Raw genomic sequence first — 20,000 nt, 5'->3', positions numbered from 1 at the left:
TGAAGATTTTATGAAAAAATAAATTCCTCAAGTATTTTTACATGGTAAGCACTAAGATTATCCGCGTAGCATAAATAGCTAATAAAAGAAATGAAGTGTTTTAAAACACCACACACAAATACATCACTGTACACAAAGACATTGACGAAGGGAATGGTGGTAATTGCGAAGACTGGAGACTCCACATCGACAAATTGACCTTCCGTGTAGGATATTCTATGGCGGCTGTCGGTAGCTGAAGGCTTTGATGTGATAATTTGACAGACTCTGTGGAAATCCTGAAATTTGGAGGATATGCAAGGTTATTAATGCTGGCTAAATCGGAAAATGAAAACAGCGCGTGCCATTTACCAAGATGGAAAGCTATTGCATTAGGGAAAGATATTGCTATAAATGCAAACTGAATAAATGTTATGAAGGATTTGCAAATTTATTATTGTTGGCTAAATCAGAATTTGAAAACAACGTGTGGCAATTATCTTATGTTAATTACCAAGATGGAAATCCATTGCATTATGGAAAGAAATTGCTACAAATGCAACTAGAATGAATATTATTGTGAACTAAATTTATTATTAGCACCAAGAAAATAAATTATAATTAATATATTATATTTTATTATACACGTTATAGCTTTTATGATATTTTTAGCAGATATGTACAGGGCATAAATGTTGATACAATTTTCTCAGCGACACGGGTCGTTTGTGCTCTTATTCAACAGAAATGATTAGCAAATTTATAACAAATAAAAATTATGCCTTTATATGTCAAGATTAATATCAAATCGCTCAGTGTTATAACCCTTTACGGCCCATTATTATTTTACATTATGTTAATGAAATTACATTAATTTCATTCATTATATTAAGGAAATTGCATTAATGTAATGTAACTGACGAATTCAACGAAGATATAATTAGCACGCTAACAAATGAGTGATGAAATTGAATAGTTCAATGTTATGACTCTTTAAGTTCCATAATTACTTTGCAATACATTAACGCAATCACAATAATGTAAATGATGTGACATTTAATACTCAAACTAATACGTATTTGTTTCAGCGTATTTCATTGAATGTAAAAACATTTTCCTATACCAAATCCATCTGGATTATATCCATCACATTTCCTTCTGTGAAGTATTCTGTGATAAGAGTTAATTAGCGCGAATTAAGACGAATTAGGCCTAATACCCTCGCAACACGGGTCAGACAATACGACAATCATAAGACCCTAACAAAGGACATTTATAAAAAAAATAATTAAATTTCAGTACACCGAAAGCTTGGGCAATAATCGTCAAAAATCGCATCTGGGTCACAATCTGAATCACCAGATTCGGAGAGTCGTGGAAACGTATGAGTTGTTGGAATTCGCCGAAAGAGAGATTAAACAATGATAGATTTTGTTTAGGGCGAAAGCAATGCGTCGGAGGACTGTGCTTGATGGAAACCCCAGTTCTATGATGATAATTGCCTTTGTAAAGTTGTTATATCTGGAAGATATTGAAAAGTAACATTTTGATTCTCTTTATAAAATACAGTAAGTTACATAAAAAATCAAAGGTAAATAAGCACCCATTTTTGTGGGTGAATTCCAAGAGACCGATAGAGAGACTGAGAATGATTATCAAAAGAGAGAGAGAGAGAGAGAGATGCAATAAATTAATAAATAATTGTACAGTTTTTCTCACTCAGAACGTACGTTCTCTCTCTATCTCTCTCTCTTACATTATTCTGCCGTAAATAACCAAGTTATAAATATTAAGCTCAAGTGCTTTTAAAGTAAAGTCAACACTCTCTCAAAAGATCTCTCGCACATAACCATGAGAAAAAATAATGTTAAGCTTGAGCTTTTAATATCTGATGTCTCTCTCATTAACGTTAATGTAATATTGACTGAACCTCTCCTCTTTGATTTCAGCTATTCGACACAACGCTTTCGCGAAAAGTATTTTTTCCTTCTGAACATCACCCGATATTTTAATCCAGATTTCTTTAAAATTATTGTTCCGATGAGTTTGTTGGGAGTTCATATAAAGAAATTGTTATTGTTCAGCATATCGGGTCCAAAAATCTTTCAGTCTTCATAAAACATTGTTGATCCGACAGTTTGCCCGTTTTATCATTTAAAAATTAATAATGCATTAGTTGAATGAAAGGTAATAATCGTCATGAAATCGATTCCTTTTCATAGTCAGAGTTAAAATGAGCCTCTTGTGTTAAGCTCGTTTACAAAACGGAAAGCTGAACTCTGATGTAAAGAGTTTTTGGAACGATAGATTTTCTAGAAGCAACCCATAGAAAATTATTCTGTATTTTGCTTGCCAGCGCTAATGGAATTATTAGACTTGTTTTTGTTTGCTGCTTTTAATTTTTTTTTTATTTTCCCTGTTCGTTTGCTTGTTTCCCCTTCGTTTTGATTATTCCTTGTGTGTTTGTCTTTTTCCATTTTCTTTCATTTTTCTTCTTTGTCTGCTTGTTTCTCTTTAATTTTATTTTTCTTTGTTCGTTTGCTTGCGTCTCCATTTTATTATTCATCGTTCGTTTTCCTGCTTGTCTTTCCTTTTATTACTTTCTCTTTTTTTGTTTCTTCTTCCTTTTATTATTCCCTATTCTTTTTTATTTCTACTTCCTTGTATTATCCGATGTTCGTTAGTCTCCTTGTTTCTCCTCATTGTATTATTCCCTGTTCGTTTCTGTGGTTCTCCTTCCTTTTATTTTTCCCCTGTTAGTTTGCTTGTTTCTATTCCTTTCATTATTCTCTCTTCGTCTGATTGTTTCTCATTCCTTTTATTATTCTACCTTCGTTTGTTTGTTTCGCCTTCCATTTATTATTCCCTGTTTGCTTGCTTATTACCTCCCTCTTACTATTTTGTTTCTGTTTGTTTGTCTCTCCTCCTTTAACATTCCGTGTTTGTGCGTGTTTCTCTTTCCTTTTACTATTCTCTCTTCATTTGTTTGTTTCTCCTTCCTTTTATTATTCCCTGTCCGTTTGTTTGCTTGTCATTCCTTTCTCCATTCCCTTTTCGTTTGTTTGTCTCGCCTTCTTTTTCTTATTCCCTGCCCGTTTTCTTCCTTTCATTATTTTCTCTTTCGTCTGTCTGTCCCTCCTTCGATAAAACTTGAGCTCTTTAAGATGCGTCCTACAGACTCTTTTGAGGAAGTCACGAACACTCGAGGTTGGCCGGGATGATCAGTCTTGCATCCGAGTTTCCGCTTCTTCCTCCAGATGCTGCTGCCTGACCTCCTCTTCATCAGAAGGCTATTATATATATATATATATATAGTTATATATATATATATATATATATATTATATATATATATATATATATATATATATAATTTTATCACATATATCATTTATATACAGTATATACAAATATATATAATATATATATATATATTATATATTTATATGATAAACGGACAGCATATACCATATTTACCATATAAATTTATTTATATATATTCCCCGTCGGGGGATATTATATATATTTGATATTATACATTATAGTTTATGATTATATATATATATATATATATATATATATATATATATATATATATATATATATATATATATATACAGTTTAATTCTGATAATCTTCTCTTTTACAAGCCATTGTATATGTGTTATTTACAGCATTATGCAAACACAGGCTCATTCATGTTACGTAAACAAAGAGAGAGAGAGAGAGAGAGAGAGAGAGAGAGAGAGAGAGAGAGAGAGAGAGAGAGAGAGAGAGAGAGAGATTTAAAATAGATTTAAGAGAAAAACTTGCGTGTATATTCATGGCTGTAGCAATCCATAACCTTAAGACTTTTTACTCTTTTCAAGTCTGCATCACTAAAAACAATGCAGATTGGCAACAGACAGTTGCAGATGCAGGGTACCAATGCAAAAGTTATTTTGTTGTTTTTCCATCCAAGTCTTCGTGATTATTTTCAGACAGCAAACTGCTAGCATCTCTTCTTCCATATTTAAACCAAGAAACTTGGTTTCTTCCAAATACGTTTGAGTCACACTCTTCCATTACATCGTATCTTTCATTTTACCTCTCAAGATAATATTTTACTAATTTTACAGCGATTTTACATATTTATTATTTAGTACGAGCTTGATGGCGGGTGCTACGCTGAGCGGCGCCGGAGGGTGGATATGTGATGTTTCCCCTGCCCTCCCGATCCCCTACCTAGCCCTCCCCCACCCGGGGCGGACAAACAGGTTTGTGTGGGGAGGGTGGATGTGTCATGTCTCCCCTACCCTCCCTAGCCCGCCCCCACCCGGGGCGGACAAACAGATTTGCAGGAGGAGGGTGGATGTGTCATGTCTTTCCTACCCCTCCCGATCCCCTACCTACCCCGCCCCCACCCGGGGCGGACAAAGAAGATCCACTCGGACATTGTTATTATCGATAGATAGATTACAATGTGTAAGTGTTGATTACAAGGTATTCAAGTGACATCTAAGATCATTCTTTAACAATTCATGTTTTTTGTTTAAAAGACTTACCTGTTAGTTCTCTCTCTCTCTCTCTCTCTCTCTCTCTCTCTCTCTCTCTCTCTCTCTCTCTCTTCGGTCACATATGTTTATTTGCTTTCAGTGCGTGAATAAACTCTGTACAATTCTACCTATTCATCATCAGAGTTTTTGTTTGCTACACAGAGAAATATGAAACATTCAATTTATTTTCATTGTCTATATAATTATGCAAGATCTAATTATCCCTTAAAGGATAAAGCATATTTACGTTTCTATTTGTAAAGTTATGTCTTGAGGTAAAAAAAAAAAGGCCTAACAAAGGAACTACCTTACCTAAGCTGAAAAAGTACGGAAATATAAAATGAAAAATATGAATATACATATACGTATACGTATACATATACATAATAATTCCATCTTTGATATAAAACCAAAGGAGATATTGCGCAAAGGGAAGCCGAGTAAAAGAAGCGTGGTTTGGGTCTTCCCTCTGGAAGTAAATCAGAACTCATACGAATGTCTTTGCAGCAGGAAATCGGTTGCAGCAAACGAGATCCAGGACGGACCCACGATCTGGAAGAATAATCTCGCAGGATATTCCAAACGCTGAAGATATTTGCTTCTTCATTTTTTTTTCTTTTGACGTTCTAAAATTCCTGACGGAAAAATAAATGAAGGATGATAGGAAAGATGAATTTCTCTCTCTCTCTACATACGTATCCATATTTAGGCGGCACCTATAACGTTTTGAGCAGGATACTATTTTCTCCTCAAAGATGGAATTCGTCATTCACATCATATTTCAAAGCATTTTATCAGTTAATTCTGGCAAACTTTCTACCCTACAGGATAGGACAGTATTTTCCAATACTTCTCCCAAGAAAAAACTTTTATTATAATTTCACCGTTAAAAAATGAGGGAATAAAAGAAAAATTGAAAATATTTCTCATGCAGAAGTATCATTCTTTCGTACTGGAAGCTGAACTTTCAACAACACAACAGATCTGTGAAACTGAAATCTGAGGAACAATACCACACAAATCAATTTACTCTTTTCCCTTTTCGCAACTGGAGATTCGCGTTACAGAAATAGAGATCCTAGAATTGAAACCATTTCGTTTTCCAATTTCCCAGTCCATATCAAGCTAATTCTTTTAGGAATCTGTCACAAATATGATGAACCATGCAACTCATAATTCCCACCAGTCCGAGAAGGGAAATCGGAATTTTCGTAAAACTAAAACAAAAAAAAAAAAAATGAAATTCGAAATATGGCTCTTCTGTGGCTTTATAAATTTTGATAGTATTTGTAATTTTCATGGATATGATACAAATATCACAAAGATTAAAATTTGATGCGTTTGAAATGCGATTTCAAGTAAGTGTAGCGTAGTTGTACAATAAGCACATTCTGAGAGGGAACTGGATGTCTCAGGCTTGAAGTATGTGACTTTTGAATAAGGGAAAAATTGATTATATTTTTTTTTTTACTTCGTATCTGGAGCAAGCCTTATTAGAATGAGATATATATATTTTAACAAAATGGGATGATGCCCTGTCAGAGAGTGTGTGTGTGTATGTTGCTTCCTTTCACATGCAATCTCGTGTAAGTTTAAACTAACACAGGGGAAAAAATACTACAGGCAAATAGAAACTCAGTGCAACAATGACATTTTGAATAAAAAAAACAATTTATTATCCTTATCTTTTTTTATTCTTTGTTCCTGGAGCAAGCCAAACTAAATGAAAATGAATTCCCATCATGCAAGTGTATCTACAGGTGAACAAGTCATATACGCAGCTGAAGCATATGGTTTTTAGCTACAGTTGTCTTCTTGAGATCGAGAATTGAAGGGAGAATCCCGGCACAAGCAATCTTGTCCAAGTAATACGCTAATAAGCGGGGATAAATATGGAAAATACTTCAGGCAACTCAGCCATTTTGCAACAGTGACATAGGTCGAATATACAATCACTCTGTTTATCCTTCAGGTCTTGTTCTATTGTTCCGTGTTCCTGAAGACAGCAAACGGGGTGAAAAGGAAGGGGTGGAGCATCGCAGTGTATAGGCAAAAAAAATTTTGTCAGCATACGCAGCTGGAAAACATATGGTTTTTAGCTATAGTTGTCTTCTTTGCGTATAAGTAAACAAAGGAAGAAAGGACTTGCAACAAAATTAATGAATGATTATAATAAATAAATAAATATGGAAAATGTCAATGCTCACTGATCATTTTATGCCGAGGTCGATATGTATATCATATATATGAATGAATGAAGATATATATACATACACCCACACACATATATATACACATAAAAACATATATATATATACGATGTATATATGTACAGTATATGTGTATACATATATACTAAAATATATATACATAAAACACATAAACATGTACAAACACACACACACACACACATATATATATATATATATATATATATATATATATATATATATATATATATATATATATATATATATATATATATATATACATTTTCGGATTTTTATTCATTTATCTTTTCAAGTCATTCAAGAAATAAACTGCAATAGACAAAAGTTTTTTTTTTTTTAGGTTGAGAGTTAATTTTCACCCGTTGACAAAGAATGGTTTATATTTTTCATTTTGTCTCTCCCAGTACTCCTGACAGCAAAGTAATGCAAATTTCTGTAACGGCAATATGTGAAAAAAGACATTTTCTATGACAGAGAGGAGAGATGAGAGAGAGAGAGAGAGAGAGAGAGAGAGAGAGAGAGAGAGAGAGAGGTTCTTATCTACTTTTTGTTCCAACCTCATGATATGGTCTGCTAATAATACTTCACTATCCTCTGCTGAATTTAGCCAGGATTTAAAGATACCTGTCTTCTTGGTCTTTGTATCCAAGAACCTACTTATAAAAACCTTAAGACCCAAACTGTTTTTATATTCTGTACTTGTAAGTTATATGCATACTTTGCATATTTCTGTATACCTTATAATTGCATCTGATGAGTATTCTCTACAAACAAGACGACAGCCGATAAAAGCAGTTATTATGATATAAAGATGTATCGTAATGGTTCATCAGATAAACATGATAATGTGGGAGGTGCAACGGAAAGCCGTGGGCTCAACAGTCACAAGTTAAATCGCTTCTTTACACGAGCGCTCCATAACTCGTACTAGTGGAAACTCCGGAGCGCTACATCACATGAAGCCGCAGATAATTATTCTCTGCGCCGCTGTAGAAAAATTTTAAAATCCGACATTCAAGCTGGGAGGCAATTTTCGAATCTACAGAGCCAGAGAAATCCTATTTCAGAGGCAAAGTCATATTATTTCATTCTTTTCTTTAATAACTTTTGCACGTTTCCTGGTTTTCCCCTCTGAGCATGACAATCGTGGTCCTAAATATTTTTATTATTACAAAACAATGGCTTATGCAAGGTTCCTATATGCTGAGGATGCAAATTCCTATGAAGGTACAAAATGTTGATACGGAATTTCCTATGTGTTGATGGATACATAATCATGTATTGAGCAGAATTTCTTATGTCTAATCCATTTTTCATGCTCGTGTTTGAAAATGCAAATTTCCTATGTTGAGGATACATAATCTAATTCTAATCCATTCTTTATGTACAAATGAAGAAGTTGAATACTTTTCATACTGGTGATGTTTTATTGCGTTCCTAAAGAAGACAATCAGTAAATATTTCAAGATAAGACATATGTTAGTCAAATTTTGACGATACAGAAAGAATTCCTTTGATTACTTTTTGACAATGAGGTATGATTTTCCTTTACTCTTTCCTTTATTTTAGAATTATATTATTATTATTTTATATCGTTATTATTATTATTTTATTATTCAGAAGTTGAACCCCATTCATATGGAACAAACCCAAAGGAGGCCATGACTTGAAAGTGCTCCTAAAGAATGTGGTGTGCTCATTAGAAAGAGGTAACAGAAGGTATTAATGGAAATACAGAAAGGAAAGATCACTTATTAAAAAAAAATAAAATAAAAATTAATAAATAAACAAAAAAATATAAAGTAACTTGTTAAATACAGGAGAATTGTATTAGGGAAGTGTAATGCAATCGCATCTTCTCTGACTTTCATGACTAAATTCCAACATGGCATCCACTGGAGGCTGTTTCCACAGTCCAACGGTGTGAGTGAATAAAGGACTTCTGCACTGAGAAGTTCCTAGCAAGGCACATTTACTGCATATTGAATTGCTGTTGTTATTCAGCGAATCTGGCTTGCTCTTGCAGAAAGGATCAGGGACAATTGTGAATGTGAAAGAACTTCGTTAAAATACAAACTTATGAAAAAATTTTTCCAGCAAACAAGAGACCATCCGTGTGTGGTTAATTTTGTTACTTGCATCATAATTATTCGATTCAAAAACATAAAAAGATCTGGCAAAATTCTAAAAAAAGCCCCTTCCTAAACGACGGCATATTCTTGTATCTATTTCTCCAAAGGACATTAAAGTCCTACATGCTGGTAAATAGCCTCCACTCCAGTGTCGTCGATTTGCTATTTGCATTTATATGGGAAGCTTAGATTCTTAGTAATTGCTTGTTTCCTTTGCAGGGATAATCAAGCGCTTTCAATTTGTAGTCAGAGACGTGGGATTTGATTTCAGTAACTGGACCTCTCTCTCTCTCTCTCCTCTCTACCTCTCTCTCTCTCTACTGAATACCTAGGGATGGTTTAATGCATACCAACGAGTTTCCTCTTTTTCCTCTTTTTATTCTCCTATCTCTTATTTTGTTTAGTTATTCAAGAATATTCAAGAAATCATTTGATTACAGAACCCACAGAATAAATTTCATAGGTTAATAAATGAGGCCTCGATAATTGAAATGTTACTATCAACACATAAGCATTAAAGTATTTTACTGAGATATGCTTGTGCTTGGTTCAACTGAGTGATATAAGATTACATTACGTAGAAAATAACAATTGTATTATGATATATATATATATATATATATATATATATATATATATATATATATATATATATATATATATATATATATATATATCATATATAATAACATATACCCAGTTTACATCTTGATCCCCTGTTCAAAAATAATGTCCATTAACTACGTGCCATGAACTTAACTAAGGAACCGTCTACTTTACCTTAGTAACTTGGCAGCAGATGGAAGTTAGTACTCGGTCAAGTGTTAGACATCCTATTTCTTTCAAGTTGCATGAAGAAAGTCCTGTGGGGAGAAACAGTGAAAAAATAACTTATATCTTTAAATATCGATGTTTTCGTTTCTAGATTACATCACCCAATAGCTTTCTTAATACAACACCCAATCGCTTTCTGAATACAACAAAGCTTTTTTTTTTTTATTACTGACGGATGTCTTTGTCTTCACAAAAAAGAAAACACGCCAGACTTACAGAGCCTCCTACGTAACGACAAGCAACCAGTGACAAAACTCCCTATTGAACCTGAAGTCCGGGAACTGAATTTAATATAAAACATTATAATGTATGTGACTACAATGTGTTATTATGAGAGTTGTGATAACAAGGCAATTTTTTCAAAGTAATACAATTTATCCCTCTGTAATTACATAATGGGATCACTACAGAAAAAGGCATCTACTCTCGGTGATTACAGTTTATTGATACTAGCTGTGTTTTAAGAATGACTTTATTTTATAATATTTTTTTTATTCATTTATCCAAATACACAAGGATGAAGCATAGCGGATGTTGCTAAACAGAATCTTATTAAAGGATTCCATTCCTAGAAGCTATGTCAACCTCGTTAATTATTCAAGTAAATTACATGACGGCATATATTTATTTATATATGAATGATTAGAATACTCTTGTCTTCTAGTTTACATTTAAAATGTTTACAGAAGTGAGTGATTACTCTACTATTGCGTCATTGATGTCTACTGAATATCCTTCAACATAAATACAAAAAACTTCATAAATATTGATATGAAGGAAGGTAATACAGTGTCAGAGAGAGAAGAATGATAACATAAAAATTTACGGTTCTAAACTTGAAACAAATTGCTGGTCATCAAAGTCCCACAACACACAGAATGATTATCAAGGCAAGGTAAATGGAACCAAAATGTAACATAAACCTTATATCTATTGCCCCGAGAACAGCCCTGTCTTTCAGCACAAGCCAAAGTTCAGGTCATTTCTACTTACAATCAACAGACGACTAATTTTTCTCCAACGTACTTTTCCCTTCCCTCTGTGCTCTCTATTTTCCAAAGACTAGAGGAGACATTTTAGAGAAGAACAAGAATCAGATTCTGAAGACACAGTAATGAAAAAATAAAAACTTTTATTTTTCTTTACAAATGAATGTAAAATGCAAGGCGCAGTTACTATTATGTACAATACACGACGATGAGCAAACAAAGGAAAAATTTCCATTAATTAAAAAGTTAATGAATGAATATATGAAGGCCAAGAGCAGTTACCTTATTGATTAAAACTTCCAGTAAGTCAAGTCTTCTGCTGACTCTGTAATGGGACAATTTATCTGTGGTGCATCACTATATTGTGATCGAAAATAATGAGTAAAAAAGCCACAATAATGTGATTGGTGAACTGTATTTTTCAAGATACAAAAAAATACAAAAAAGGATAAAAGCAAGGGAGCTTTCGACCGTTTGCGCAACGGCCCTCTTCAGCCAATTGACAGCATTTCATTCGAATTATCTTCTGAGTGAATAAGAAAATAATCAACACACAATTACGTGTGGAACAGAAATAAATTTCTGACTCATCAGGGATCGAACCAGGTCTTTCAATTGATAGGCAAGGGTGCTGCTCACTAGGCCATACAAGTTGCCTCAGGTTCCAACTTGTTTTTATGACTTGACCTTTGTGGGCAGCGCCCTGCCTTTCAAGTGAAAGACCTGTCTGATCCTGTGAGTCAGAAATTTTATTTCGTTCCATACGTGATTGTGTGTTGATTATTTGATCTTATTCACTCAGAAGGATAATTCGAATGAAATGCTGTCAATTGTTGCTGAGTTGGGAAGTTGGGAAAACACGCTGGTATGCAAGCAGTTAGCTTGCCCAGGTAATTCCTTGGGCGCAGTTGCCCTCAGGTTCCAACTTCTTTTATGACTGTATGGATTAGTGGGCAGCAAATGCCTGCCTTTCAGTTGAAAATGCCTGGTTCGATCATATACAGTATATGAGTCAGATTTATTTCTGTTCCACACGTGTTTATATATATTGATTTTTACATATACAGTATATAAATATATATATATATATATATATATATATATATATATATATATATATATATATATATATATATATATATATATATATATATATATATATATATATATATATATATATATATAGTATATATGTATATATAAATACATATATATATATGTATATATATATTATATATATATACATATATGTAAATGTCTTTACTGTAATCCACAGTATACTATGACGAAAAAGACCCATGAATACAATATTTACATGGCAGCAAATATTTATAACTAAATATTAAACACACCAGTATCTGAAATATACTGTTTATTGTGAATATAAGTGCAGTGCTATATATATATTTTTTCATTACACCATATACATAGACACACATACATATATATATATATATATATATATATATATATATATATACATATGGTGTCATATATACACTGAGTGTTATCAGTTGAAGATAATTGTCATAATTAATTCTCAGGTTTCTATGCGGTTACGTAACTAGATCTCTCTACGTATATTCCTTTGTTTTACTGAAATGTTTGCTGTGTATGTTACATAACTACACAAACTTGAACACAGAAATACACAATTTGCATTATGAATTAGGCTTCCACACTGAGCCTTGAGGCAGATTATAGCAATACGTGATGTAATTATATGAAGTTCCCAGGGAGGCTTTGAGTCTGATCAGAGTTGCTAATGAAAGGCAGCGTGACTTCCAAGCGTCCTTTGATGCTCTAGATTCGGAACCTTTCCTGAAGTGATCTTAATAGTTTCGTGTATCCTTATGTCCGTGATAGCTTTCCTCATTTAGATAATGGTGACATTATAGCCCATATCCCTTGCCATAGACTAGTCCATATGCAAGAGTGCTGGGGGTGTGTGATTGTTTTTAGTCTGATCAGATTCAATAATGCCTAATATGTAGGTTTCCATGACTTAGTTTGCACTACAAATAAAAAAAATTATTACACACACAAGACACCAACATTGTTTTTAAGATATATATATATATATATATATATATATATATATATATATATATATATATATATATATATATATATATATATATGTATATATATATATACAATATATATATATATATCACTGTATATATATATTATATATACTATACTGATAGCTTGAATCAATCGATTTTATCCAATATATCTCGTAAAAGGTCATAATTTCTTAACAAAAACAAGAACGATCTTACTCGCGTTATCTCACAATAACTAATAAAACACACTTTACCAAACCTTATAGGAAAAACAAATATATATCTTGAACCTTTACTTCCTCCTCGAGATATTGTCGGCGCAGACCTGGTGGTCCACGATTCTCATAACATTGTGTGTTCGATGAACGTCGCTTTTTATAATGTCTTGTTGAGTCTATCACTGAGGAAATGATCGATTCAGAAGACCAAAAATGGAATAATTTTCAAGCTGAGTCATGCGAGGGGGACCGGAGTCGCTTTGGCTGGCTTTCCAGTCAGAGCAAGTCTGCTTCCAAAGGGGAATCGCGAATGGAGTTGTAGGGTTGGAGTCTTGGTGAAAATGAGAGAGAGAGAGAGAAAGGTTGTGTGGTTTCTGACTTCATGGCACCAAGAGTAAATTATATATTATGGGCTATAGAGAGAGGGAGGGAGATAGGTTGTGTGGTTTCTGACTTCATGACACCAAGAGCCAGAGAGAGAGAGAGAGAGAGAGAGAGAGAGAGAGAGAGAGAGGATGATGGAAAACTGACCTGCCGCAAGAAATGATCCTTTGTAACCATTTCCCATTCTTTTTCATACTTACTCCGGCTTTAATTAAAAGTTCGTGATGCCTCGTTAAAAAAATTAGCGATTTTTTATTTTAATTTTTAACTTTCGGAAACCAGAATTAATTATGTAGCAGTGAAGAGATTTCTACTACGTAAGGAGGTGGACAGAGAAAGGAAAATTCGTGTATGAATGAGAATATAATTGTATATGAATACACCTTTTGATATAATGCAATTGAATTGTGATCTCGCAGAATCTATAACCATTACTTTTTTTTATGAATTTTCTCACAAAGCTTTGTAACATTATCATAGCGGAAAATTTAAACTTACAAAGGATGAAAATAGCTACTGTCTGAATACTTTGTTATATATGTTTGTACGAAGGAAGGACTGATTTTTCTGTCTCTCTGAATATCTGTTGTCTCAGATATCTCATTTTACCTTGGAAGTTTGAATATCAAACCGTGTTTTTTAATTCATTCAATTTCTGGTTTGACGAGAACTCTAATTTCTGAAGCTTCAAACTCCATAATGAGAATATGGTCGAATTGGTGATATATTCAAAACCCTGAACACAAATCTCTTTAATGGTCTACAGCAATCTATCGATCAGTATGTTTGTCAACATATCTGTCAGTCTCTCAGAGATGATATTAGAAATTAAAACACAAAGAATGTCACTTCTGAGTTTTGATTTGTTAAAAGGCAATCTGCCACATTTGTCCAGTTATATCCCTCCTTCTCTAATGGTTTGTAGTAATCTATCGACCTGCCTTTCTCTCAAAACATCCGTCAGTTTTCCAGAGAAAGAAAATTCCTTCCGATCCATCAATTTATGGAAAGCAATCTGCCACATTTGTTCACTTCACAACTACATCACTGGGCAATTTGTCCCCAAGTTGTTCCACTTCATCAACTGGTGTCTGTTTGTGGTCATGCATAATCAAGCAACCACAGCTCCTGTGAATTGAGTCTCTGTCTGTCTGTCTGTCTGTCTCTCTCTTCCTTTTATGTACACGGCACTCAAACATCTGTAGTGTTTTAATACAGAAATTTAAAATCTCGTCCCTTGTGTCTCAAACGTTCATATCAATTGTTCATACCCGACGGAAATGTAATAATGTCAAAGTATAAAATTGCGGTGGAATTATATTATTTTACGGTCACTAGTAGTCCTCAACCCCGCTGGTTGTGACAATTCTAATATTCGTTGGGTACCAGCATATAATGTCGGTGTGCTTGGAAACGAAGAGGCAGATGAATTACCTCAAAGGAGATAATTGCCCTCGTATGCGGGACAATTTTTACCCTGATATCACATTTGAAACGTAAGACCTCAAAAAAAAGAAATGTTAATAAGACATAGAATCTTGAAGAACAAGATTATATTTTAGAAGCTACATAAACACCTTTCTCATTTCCATCTGCTGTAAGTGTCGTGCTCTTACACAAATGGTATCTACAATTACATCAAATAATAATTGGTGTTTATGAATGTCACCAGATAAGCAAATTCCCACACACTCACTGAAATTAATTTAGTCATTGGTTCCACATAACAGTTCATGTTTCTTTATGTGACAGACACAAGTAATTCAGTATACATATCTACCGTCAACGCTGATAGCATTCATCAAAACAAAACTGTTTACTGAATCTCTCACTTCACTCATTTCCCTCGAAGCTTGCCTTGAAGAGAATAACGTTCACGCTTCCGGAATTGATAGTCCTTACACATGCAAACTGGGATTCGTGTTTCTCAGATGGATATGTCTGCCTCTCCTAAATTGGAATTCTCTTCTGACTGGGGAGGGGTAATGTAGCAAACGCCTTCTGCTCTTTGAATTTGCATCCCTCTCTCTCTCTCTCTTTCTTTCTTTTGAAATACAATGACGAGCTAATTTTAATAATCGACAATGAAGTTAACTTCCTCCCAAATCTTAATACCCCCTACCGCCATCTAAATCTTATATATATTTTTTATAAATATTCTGCTGTTCCCCTTCTCTGCATTATTTAGTAAGAATATCATTCTAACAAAGACAGGAAGGCGTCTCTGTCGATGCTAAGAGAAGCTAAACGTTCAGAGGTAGGCTGTGTGTTTTTTCAAAAATATCACGTCTTTAGCAGGGATAGTTTAGCATTAGGGGCCTAACCATAGGGAGGATCTTACCAAGTAACCTCTACTGAAGGTGGTCTTAAGCTTCCTTTTGCTCTGTCCTAGGCATTTGGCGATGTTTTGTCAAATATTCAGACTGCTGGAGGTATATAGGCATACTGACGCGACAAACAACCCAACGCTACAGCTGCCCTGACCTCGACCGACTCCAGAGAGAGACTTGCTATCGCGCGAAGCACACGCGTTGTGAATAACCAATTCTTTGTGCTTGCTCTCTTACTGTTTCATTGGTAATAGTGAGGCGTAAAACGGGTCTTTTCAAGACTTTTGATCGTCGGTTGCATGCGCAAGCAACCCACGTCAGTGGTAAGTCAGAAATTTGACAGTTTCTTCATTGATTTACTAGTATTCTTACACTGTATTTCATCTTTTCCTTTGTTTTCACCACTTCACCACCATCTACGAGAACCTGGTATAATCAATTTTTCTTTTATGAAGTCTAGTGTAAGAACAATTAATACTGCCTAGTGACACTGTGTCAGCTATTCCCGTGCAGTAAGTAGGAATTAGGAAAGGTTAAGTAACAAATTTCAGGCAGCCTTGTGTCTTGATCCCATTGTTTGGAAGAGAATTAGCCTTCAATAATATGAAACTGTGTGCTATATCTACCAGTATAGACATCCGTTGTGTTATATTTTCTTACGGGAGCAGGGAAAATTGAGTGTGTCAGATGCTGACCAATTGTTCATGTAATTTCCTCACTATCACCGCACGCACCTTCTTTCTTTGTCGGGACTAATTGGGAAGTAAAGGGGTTTGATGTAATCCATTCGTTGCAGAGTAAGCCATTATCCCATACAGTGTTTCCCGGATGGCGACCGAATTCAATTAAGTAATTGTCTGTCTTTAAGGTTAACTTTAGTTTTAATTGACAGGTTACGTGTGCCAATGGTGATGCAGGGCCCCATAAATTACATTAATTAATTAAAAACTCATCAGCCAAGCCCCACACGTAATAATATATATATATATATATATATATATAATATATATATATATATATATATATATATATATATATATATATATATATATATATATATATATATATATGAATGTCTTTTTCTGTAATACTACAGTGTAATATGAAAATAAGAATAGGCATATAAAACACTATTTAAAACGTTGAAACCATATATTTAGGCACTTGTTTCTGTGCCCTGTTCATGGTAGAATATGGACAGGTGGAAAGTTACAATGGTATATACAAAAACATGAATTTGGCCTTGGGCCTCCGATGTTAAGGGAGGTGGCGTTCAGGTATAAGAAGGGCGTTTATTGACCACATTCCCTATAGTGGTTTTTGGCCTATGTATATCCGTTTGGCGATGGATCCACCTGGTCGCGTTTCTTCTCATCTTCTTCAAAAGGTCCGAGGATTAAGGTGTCAATGGCGTATGATTTCAATGTCCTCCCAATAGGTTTTATTGTTGGTTTGATTGATGATTAGCAGATTCCAGCATCTTTCTTTTGTACGGACAGCTACTCTTGAAAACCAACTATGGAACATCCAGTTAATGACACGCCTGTATTTCTAATATGTAGGAAAAACCCAGAACTCTCTGAAGCGTAACGTACTGATCTTTTTGTGCTCTGGGAAGAAGCGAGACCTGTCTATATATATAGAATGTCATGACAATTACATTACAAGTATCTTGTAAAATACCGGCTTCTTCCTTTTTGTTATTTAATATACGTTAAGATATAACTCCCCGATGGATTTGGGATAATGGAAATGAAAGGATTATTAGAACTGAGTTGCTCGGTGGATAAGATGTTTTCATCGTATGAAGCTTTATTTTGTTGTTGAAATCTATTTGTCTGTTGTGAGTGGGACCTCTGTAGTATATTTTATTTGCTTTATTAATAGCGTCGATAATGTGTGGTGGATAGAGCAGTTGCGTTAGTTGAAAACCTGGATCGTGTTAAATTCTTGATCCAGAACTATTTGAACATATCCTAAAAAGACTGAAATTAGGTTGCACCCTAAAAAGATTTTCACGGAGACGTCATCCCTTAAGAAATGAATAGGAGACAGGAATCAGTTTAACTATATACTGTAAATGCAACAGTTCTGTTTTAAATGATCAGTACATCTGAACGGCAGTTTACCTGGTCCTTTTGAGATTAATTTTAAATTTTATGGTTGAACTTTGATAAACATTTTGCTAAAAAAAAACTATTGACAAGTCCCCCAGCTATTGTCCCAGAAAGTAAAAGATATTTACGTAAATGTCTGGAGCAAATATCATATTATGGGGTTTGATTAGACGACATTAGTTCTGCTTAAGAAAAATATATCATCATCACAAAATCTGCAAAGACGGAAAATAGTTCTGTTAGACAAGGAGACATACATCAATAAAGTTCAAGAACTTCTAAACGATGCGGAGACCTATGACAAATTAACGAAAGATCCCACAACAAATATTGCTGCTCAGTTTAACAAATCAGTTAGAACCATAGGGGCAATAAAAAGACATAGAATTACTAGAGACATTCAGGTAATCAACCCCTCTCCCCTATTTTTACGGCCTCCCGAAAACACATAAAGATGGGATTCCTTTACGCCCCATAATATCTAGCAGGGGCTCTTTCATGTACAAATTATCAAAATGGCTCGCAGACTTGTTATCACCCTTTCTAGAACCTTCTCATCCTCCCACGTCAAACATGCAGAAGATTTCATACAAAAATTTAATAGTTTAAACATCCTCAAACAACATCAAACTGCTCAGTCTAGACGTCGATTCATTATTTACTAAAGTCCCGATTGCCGACGTGTTGTTTTTCTTAGAGAGGAAGTTACAACCATATGAAGACCATTTTCCTCTTGGCATAGATAAAACTTTTAAAACTTATCAACCTCTGTGTAACTAACAACGTGTTTTTCTTTCAATGGTAATTTTTACAAACAAAAATTTGGCTGTAGCATGGGAAGTCCCCTATCACCCCTTCTAGCAAACTTGTACATGGAATATTTCGAAACAGAACTTTTGTCGTCTATCAAACCCCATAATATGATCTGGCTTAGATACGTAGATGATATCTTTACTTTCTGGGACAATAGCTGGGGGACTTTAATGAATTTTTAATAGGCTAAATTCGCTAGTTCCGACCATAAAATTTAAAACAGAATGGAAAAGGACGGAAAACTGCCGTTCCTAGATGTACTGATCATAAGAAAACAGAACAGGTATGCATTTACAGTATATAGAAAACCCACCTTCGCTGTCTCCTACATTCATTTCTTAAGCTACCACGACGTCTCCGTAAAAATCATGGTAGGGTGCAACCTATTCCTCAGAGGACTTAGGATATGTTCAAATGAGTACCTGGATCAAGAATTTAACACGATCCGCCAACACCTAACGCAACTGCTCTATCCACCACATTATCGAGAGGGCTATTAATAAAGCAAATAAAATATACTACAGAGGTCCACTCACAACAGACAAATAGATTTCAACAACAAAATAAAGCTTCCATACGATGAAAACATCAAAAAGGCCACTGAGCAACTCAGTTCTAATAATCCTTTCATTTTCCATTATCCCAAATCCATCGGGGAGTTCGCTCGTTAACGTATACTTAAATAACAAAAGGGAAGAAGCCGGAGTTTACAAGATACCGTGTAGTAATTGTCATGACATCTATGTAGGCGAGACAGGTAGATCGCTCTCGCAAAGAATAACAGAGCACAAAAGATCAGCACGTTACGCTTCGGAGAGTTCGGGAATTTTCCTACATATTAGAAATACAGGGCATGTCATTAACTGGAGTGGGGCGGAGTTGGTTTTCAGAGTAGCTGTCCGTACAAAAGAAAGATGCTGGAATCTGCTATCATCAATCAAACCAACAATATGAACCTGTCAGGAGGACATTGGAAATCGGACGCCATTGACACCTTAATCCTCGGACCCCTTTTGAAGAAGATGACCCAAGAAACGCGACCGCCAGATCCATCGCCAAACGGGAGCTAATGAGGCCAAAAACCACTAGGGAATTTGGTCAATCTCCTCCTTCTAAGAAACGCCACCTTAACATCGGAGGCCTAAGGCCACACCTTCATGTTTTGTATATATACCATTGTAACTTTCCACCTGTCCATATTCTACCAGTGAACAGGGCACAGAAACAAGTGCCCGAAATATATGGTTTCAATGTTTAAATAGTGTTTTATGGGCCTTCTTATTTTCATATATATATATATATATATATATATTATATATATATATATATATATTATATATATATATATATATATATTATATATATATATA

The 20,000-nt window shown here is 34.4% G+C and overlaps 1 long non-coding RNA gene across 1 annotated transcript in view; it reads right to left on the bottom strand.

Annotated features, from left to right (window-relative positions):
* Window positions 1-20,000, bottom strand: part of LOC136835701 (uncharacterized) — a 255,242-nt gene that overhangs the window by 35,153 nt on the left and 200,089 nt on the right. The window contains exon 4 of the long non-coding RNA XR_010852243.1: window positions 9,657-9,739. This is a non-coding gene — a long non-coding RNA (uncharacterized lncRNA). The remainder of the gene's footprint in view (window positions 1-9,656; window positions 9,740-20,000) is intronic.

This window comes from Macrobrachium rosenbergii, chromosome 55 (genome assembly GCF_040412425.1).
Source record: "Macrobrachium rosenbergii isolate ZJJX-2024 chromosome 55, ASM4041242v1, whole genome shotgun sequence".
Lineage (NCBI taxonomy): Eukaryota > Metazoa > Arthropoda > Malacostraca > Decapoda > Palaemonidae > Macrobrachium > Macrobrachium rosenbergii.
This window is presented reverse-complemented; position numbering and strand designations above follow the sequence as displayed.